Source organism: Manacus vitellinus, unplaced genomic scaffold (assembly GCF_001715985.3).
Source record: "Manacus vitellinus isolate BGI_N305 unplaced genomic scaffold, ASM171598v3 scaffold_17_pilon, whole genome shotgun sequence".
Taxonomy (NCBI): Eukaryota; Metazoa; Chordata; class Aves; order Passeriformes; family Pipridae; genus Manacus; species Manacus vitellinus.
Genome location: NW_021939256.1, coordinates 252,398 through 260,538, shown reverse-complemented (window position 1 = coordinate 260,538; position 8,141 = coordinate 252,398).

Sequence of the window (8,141 nt, the reverse complement as noted above, 5' to 3'; positions counted from 1 at the left end):
AGGGGCACCAGGGAAGCTGGCAAAGACCTGAAGTCCAGAGAGGTTCCCATATGCCCCAGATGCTGCACTCTTTTGTTTAGAGGAAGCCACCAAGGCCATGGGTTCAAATGTAACCTTTATTTAGTCTTCAACTAAGTCTATTCATCAGAAAAGCCTCTGTCTTAGCACTTCCCTAACTACAGCCCATGAGGTCTATGTACATATATTGCAACCTATTCCCAGAACAATACAAATAAGTAAGGTTTATAAATTCATTGGTTCTCTACAGTGATTCACGCTCAGAGGTGTTAGTTTAAAAAAAACAACCCTCATGTGAAGATCTTCTGGTGGACTATATTTATCTGGCATACACAGACAACAGAGGATATTTCCAAAATATGTGTAAAAAAACAAACACAGTAGAAAGATATTACCTACACACCCTCCTGCTCAAAAAAGGTACATGAGCAAAAAGAACTACAAGTATGAATTTTAAGGATCTATCAGACCAGGTGCCAAGGATCCTCTAAGGGATCAGGTGGTCCTATGGCACAAAAATCTGCACTCGATTCCCAAAATCAGAGTCCAAAATCACTCAAGTCGTTATCTACCTGGTATGCTGGCCACTACTGTACTGGTCAATGTCAAGATTTAAAGTGTCTGGATCAGAAAGTGAGACGTGGAGTCCCCATTTAGGTACTGGTATCTCATATACAATACAGGGAGAGAAGAAAAAAATCCAGCTCCTTCTCCACCAGCATGAGGCAGCCTGCTCAGCTAGAGAAAGGCAGCAAGCACAAGTCCTAAGTCCAGAAAAGGAGAGCTGCTACACCTAGCAACCTGGACAAAAGAAATAAGATACTGACTCTGCAGAGCTACTACCACATTATTTACCTCTCACGAATCTGAGAAGTCTTGTTCTTGTACTTATGGCATGCCTGTTGTACGAGCACCCTGAAGCAAGCACCTAAGCAAAGCCTCCTCCAGTCTACTGAAGTTGCTCAATAACTTGGCATCCCCTACTTCTGGAAACAGCCTCCACATCTCGTGCAGGATTTGTAAGCTTTCGCAATGAATCAGTAAAATCCACATCCACTCCAGGAGTACTTTTACATTTTATGCTAAAAAATGTATAGCAATGAGATTATTTCATTTGAATTCACTGTATTTATTATCATTTATGGTCAAAATATATTCATTACAGCAACATGTATTGAACAAACATGAGCAAACATTTATTAATTGTTCTACCTGGATGCTCTTCTTTACTGGAAAGACACTGAAAGAGCACTCGGAGCACTTTGCAGAACTATTCAAACAAACATTTTTAAAAGCAAAATCTCAACAATATGGCATTTAATAATAAAGCATATATTACAAAGTACTGGAATTTTAGGGAGTATTAGTATTTAAAACGTGCCTTTAAATTACCCCTATTTGGAATGATTGGCGTGACTGTATTAGCTATACATTTTTACATTGCTTTATCCAGTCAGCTCACTAAATCATTAAAAATATACACATCTGAGCTTCAATTTGACCTGCAGTGACTCCTATATGTACTCTCAAAATTAACACAAGCAGTGAATGCTACTAATCTTTGACTTGTAATAACTGATCAAAGAATACTGCCCTGTAATTCACTACAAGCTAAAATCATAGTGCTGAACTGTGCATTTCCAAACAAGTGGTTTATAGCTTCAGATTTAAAATGCAAAGTTTCCATTATATTTAATAATTAAAATGCATGCTGCGTTATGGTTACATTTGGTGACTGGATTAGTAGTACCCCAACTGAGTTAAACAATGCCTTTTTCCTATTAGAGATCGTATTACCATATTGTCTATTTGTTTAAGAAAAGGAAGAAAAAAAGCACAGCAAGGAAGAAGGAATAAAAAAGAAATATGAATATCAAACGTACTGAAATACAGTGAGCACCAAGACAGCGAGAAGACCTGGTATCAGCAAAATCTACACTAGCTGAAAGCAGAAAAGCTGAAATATCTGTGCATTTAAAGTATGAAAACTTTTTTAATAAAAGGAATATTCTCCCTCTGTCAATAAGTGTTCTCATCCAAAGTAAAGGGTTTAAAGCTCAGTTTGTTTTCCTAGATACAGTCTCTACAAACTGAGGGAATACACACATCACTGTCAAAGAGCGGACTCTTTCAGGCTGTCAACTTCTTCATCAGGGTCTGACTTCACTGGAAAGTGTGAAATTATGTAATTACTTATGCTTGGCAATTCTGATGGTTTAGACAAATCCAGTACTATGAACATCATCTTTTATAATGCAAAATTCCTACTGCGATTTTATTTTAAGGACTATACCCTTTCTTTCTGTGCTTTCTAGGTGGCTTATTCAAACAAAATTTAAATATTATGTGAAGTATTTTTCCTCTCCCTAAACAGATCATATTGAGCTCAGAAACATAACTTACAAGGATGAAAAATACTTGAAAAGTAAAATAAAAATGAAACTATGGCCACAGTGACATCAACCGAAGTTTTCTCAGCACTGTCAGCCCAAAACTCTGTAATTGCAAGTCTAAAGACCTTTGAGTACTTACAGCAAACATATAAATAAAATATTATTTGACAATTATTTTGACAAAAAAGACATACTCCTTACATACCTGCACTTCCATGCAACATTTAACTTCAGAGATTAAATCTGTTTTCATTTCAAGTATATTTTAATTATCCTGGTACCAGTAGCAGATACGAAGACAAGTTTGTGTGCCTGAAAGCTTGCCTACTTCTCCATCTACAGTAGGATATATTACCTCTGCCTGTATGCTGCCTCCTTAGAAATCTATCCCATTATGGGGATAGAATTTTATAAAAAATACGAAGGAATATATTCTCTTGGGAAAAAAAGTTTATTCAACACTCTCCTTCAAAACCCACTTTATTGATACAAGGAACATCTAAAATCATGATGATGGGAATGAAGTAAAAGAGAAAAGCATTCCTGCAAGTCAACCTCCACTAGCAAAGTTCAGCATGTTTTTTCCTGGAAACAGAACCTAAGCAGCCTGAACAGAACTAGCAAACTGCACAGTCAGGTTTTCCCTTGGCCTCTCCAAACAACTACCTACTGTACCTAATAACCTTGTGCCCAAAAAGGAGTCTTGGGTTTTGAGAGAAGGAGCTCCTTATGTCTGCTCCAAAGAAGCAGGAGACACCTCCAGTGTCAGACCTACATCAGCTTTGCCTTCAGTCGCTTCCTTCCCTTCCCTCCTCAGGTTGCCAACCCTGTTGGAAACTCCTTGGGTGACACAAAGAAAATCAGACAGGGAACAAAGCCTACATACAACCGTCTGCAGGTATGAGAGGCACACAAAAAGAAGTCAAAGAAATACTTGTCAAGAATTTTCAAGCTACCTAGATTTAGAAAGGCACTCAAACCCACAAGTCTGTAGCTTTGACACTTTAATCAGAAAAAAACTAAAGAAAAAAAAAGTGGGGTTTTTTTTGTACAACATATCTGCCAAGTTCCTGGTACCAACAAGTAACAACACTGTTATAAAAGGTCTGCTCAAGAAAAACCTGGGTTTTGGGGCAAAATTTGGACAAAAAAATAAAATCCAATTTTATTTCTTTGGTTTTGTATGCGCAAATTATGAAATGGAAAGCGTGTGTCAGGTTCTGATTTTGGTCATTTTGACACAAATTCAAAAAATTCTGTTAAACTAAATGAAAATACTCTGATTTATAGTCAGGTAAATGACATCAAATTCTAATCCCAGGTTTCCTTTCCTTCCTGATTAAATTACATTCATCTACACTCAAAAACAAAACAACTAGTGTTATTCCTGCTGTTTTTTTCAGGAGAATAACTTAACTGTTAACAAAATACTACATGGAATATACATGAAGTCATAAGGGTTCTTTCAAATGTCTGCCACCTATCCAAAGCCTCCCAACGATGAGGCTTATCAAAATATCAGTACTGTGTGGGTACAAACATATCAACCTAAATGCAGGACAGAAGTGAACCTGCTTCTGTGAGGACCTAAACACCACAGTTTTTCCCTAGAATACTTTTTATTAACCTGATATGTATATGAGATAGCGAAAACCACAACACTCAGTATGCTTATACGGAATGCACCAAAAAAAGGCTCAAAAACTAAATATCGCACCTTCACATTATTAAAAGGTTTGACATAGTATTTATTGCCATATTACTCCTAATTAGCAGTTTATACTTGTTAACAAGAGCAGTTCATTTAAGGTAAACAGGAATTATCTTTCCATTGTATAGGTAAAACTTGTAAATAGGACAGCTCATAAATTCTAAGATGAGAATAACTAGGAAACTATTCATTAAGGCCTGGGTTATAAATTCAAAACATGAAGGATAACATGCTTAAAGAAGAAGGCTTTATTTTTTAAAGCATTCATTAGGCTCTCATCTCCAAGCCTCAGACTTGTAAATAATTTAAAATGAAAATGGGAACAACAAGGAAGGAAAAAAAAATTCAAATCAGTCCATTGTTGTACCAATAAAACTCAGAACAATAGAAACTAAGTTGGCAGATTTTGAAGACAACATCCAGAAAATATTTTTATGTACTGTATCTTTGAACTTAGATGTTATGCTAGCACTGGATCCAATCCAAAAAAAATTAGCTCTGACTTACAACAACCAGGCTTTGCCCAAGAAAGACTAAACTAGTACACAGGCTAAACTAGTACACAGGCTAAACTAGTAATTATTAGCATTCATTGCACTTTATTCTGGAGCTGCCAAAGCAAACAAAGAAACAAGTTTCAGTTTATCAAAGCTTTTAGATTTTTTATTTATCCATTCTGACTCCCCAGAAGTGTATATCCTATTAACAATTTACATGACAGAAGGCGAGTACCCCCTTCCCTTTAAAGAGGAAGGTAAACCTCGGTTTGTCTTACATGGGGAGCATGAAAAGAAACAGTTTTTACTTCACCGGCATTGAAAATGGAAAGTGAAAAAGAAAAAAGTAACAAATCAAACAAAAAAACCAAAAACACAAGGATCACTGCTGTCCTTGCTGCTTATTCAATGTCCCAAATCCAATGTCAATACAACATGCAGAAAGTGTGTTACACAGCAAGGAACTAGGAAAGTGCAACATTCTACCTTTATTGAATTTCTGGAGTTTGCTATTCTCTTCTCAAGGACTTGGAACAACCCAACTTTAATGTATGATTTCACTTAAGCATTCAGTGGAAGGCAAGCATGCAACAAAGAATTTCTTTTCCGTGTTAACAGACCACATGGCATTGCAAAATGCAACAGTGCTGTATTCCTGTGTCATGGTTCTTGGGGAGGAAGATGTGCGTGTGTGCTGGGCATCCCACGAATGTCAAGACATGCTCCTCAGAAGTCTTGTGCTTGCTTCCTGCACCCCGTGCACCAGGAAATTGGACACTTTTCAGCTATACAGGATTTCCTGCATGGCCACAGAACACTGAGCAGGGAACCCCAGCACTGCCAGTGAGCTCTGGGCATACAGCAGGTGTGAGACTCAGCTACAGCACACACACATCCCAGCTAGTGCAGTGCTTCCCAGAGGCACCAACTTCCCCAGCAGCACAGGAGCAGTGAGTCTGATGCTTCTGCATGTGAATCTAGATGGAAAGGTCACCCCTGTTCCTGCTTCTCCCTCAAACACAGAAGTGGGTGATGCCAACGTGCTATACACCATCAGTACAGGTAAAGTAAGACTCCTCCAAATAAGCCAATTCTGCATGGACTCTCTCACATGTTTATAGCAAATGTTTACAGCAAACCATTAACCCACCAAATGGAAACAGGCACAAGCCACAGGCTGTTCCAGAAAGCCTGAGCTTGAAAACCTGATTAAAGAGAGAACTCACATATACAGAAGTATAAAGCCATCCCAGAGCTCCCAAAGCCATCCAAATGGCACCACAACAACCTGTTTCTGTCTTTGCTTAAACCAGAATCCTTGTCGGGATCTCCACACTTTTCAGACTTTTGCTGGAATATTTCCTACAGAAATGCTTATATATCACGTAACTATAAGGATTCCATAAAAAAACCCCAAAACATGAAACAACAACTTCCATACAAAAGATGACCCAGTACTACTATTAGGATGAGTTTTGTTACACCTTGTAATTGCAGTGGATTTTAACATTTATATGTAATTTTTATGTCCTTTCACCTATACTTTGAGAAGAACTTTTGAAATACCAAAGGTGGGGCTAAGGACAGCAAGAAACTTTCTTTATAACTACAATGAAACAAAGAAATATGAGACAGAAAAGCAACTATACATGCATTTGTAGCAAAACAGTAATCTATAGATATGTATACATTCAGATGTATACACTGAAATACTCCATACCCTAATTACTCTGCATGCCTCCTCCTTGGCCATTGCACACAACACACATATAAAAACTTGTATTTTTAGACTTAGAAGGCCAGAGGCAATTAAAATTTATGCCTGTACCAAGGACCAAAGAAACTCAGGGATATCCACAGCCTCCCAGCCCAGTCTATATAACCTGTTCTATTAAAGACAGCAGTTTAGAAGCAGGCCAGACTACTGAAAAAAAACTGTAGCACAACTGCTGTAGAAGAACTGAAATGAAATAAAGTATGAAAACTTCCACGTATGTTTAACATCAACACCTAGAATGGGCTAACTTTTCTGGAACTACAGACCCTTCACTGGCAGACAGCAGAAACAAGACTACCAGAATTCCTAGTTGCAGAGTAGGTTCCCTCATTTTAAATACAGCTTCTTTCTGCAAAGCAAAACATCACCTTTGGAATTTCTGCAGGTGAGAAATTAAGAGATTACAAGAAAAACATCTTTACATTTTTTGCTCCTTCACTGGTTTTAAAAACACAGGCTAATGATGACTGAGTTTATTTGTTAGCACAGCCCAAATTGATAAAAAAAAGTACACAGTTTAGAAGAAAAGTAGGTATAGGTGTATTTAAACTTTCATGCACTTGTGTAATGACATAAGAGTGTCCACTGCAAAGGCAAACAGACCAAAGATTAAACCACTCCAATATCATTGGAGAGATTTCACGTGAACTTTGACACCCTAGGCCAGGCTAGGTTTAAGGAGTTTGCAGTGCCACCTCCTGTGTGACCCTACTCCTAATTCATTCTCTCCAAGATGTCCTCAGTTAATCCTATGCCTCTTAGTACTAGGCATGGTACTTCAGCCTCTTCTCCCAGGCAACTAGCAATAGGAAAAGGACATAGTCTTAAACTGCACCAGAGGATGTTTAGACTGGGCATTAGGAAGAACTTCTTCATCCAAAGTGTGATTAGGCATTGGAATGGACAGGCCAAGGAGGTCATGGACTCATTGTCCCTGGAAGTGTTTAAGGAAAGACTGGACATGGCACTTAGTGCCATAGTGTAGTTGACCTGGTGGTGATTTGGTTATATGCACCATAATACCACAGCATTAATTGGAATGAATGACAAGATCAGATGTATCTTAAAACAATATTTTTATTTGAGTGATGGTGTCATCCATCCAGTGAAGCCTTTTGGTTTTTCCAAGAATGAGAATATTTAAATTCTAAACCATTTCAGGAAATTCAAACAGGAGCCGCTGAACAATTCCAGTTCAACCACATTTCATAGGCCACATCTCTGTAAATTTTAGCTCATGCACAAAACCACAAATCTCTACATATTCAAAAGATTAAAAAAAAAACAACTAGGCAAAGTAAAGCCACCTTATTCTTAATGTTGTGCACACTAACACGAAAATGCTGTTCTTCACTACAAAAGGTTGGTTTTAATGGAATATTGTGACTGACATTTGCTTCACACGCATTCTAACTCCAAGTTATGTTTTTCTATAAAAAGAGACAATGCAGCTTAAGTTTTAAAGGTGTTTCTAACAAAGAAAACTTTCATGCAAATAAATTAGAAATCTTTGATGCTGTTACTATACAATAGTTCCTACAGAAGAATGATAGTAAAGGATTTAACTCAGGTCGTTTGAATTATATTTCCCAAAATGCTAATAAAAGTGACATGTTTGAACATACTGAAAAAGTCACAGTCCATCATCGTGCTGTCACATCAGTGCATTTGACTTTTTTTAAAATGTATGGATTATACAATTACTGCCAGGCTCCATATTTTATATATAAAAGCTACAATCTGAT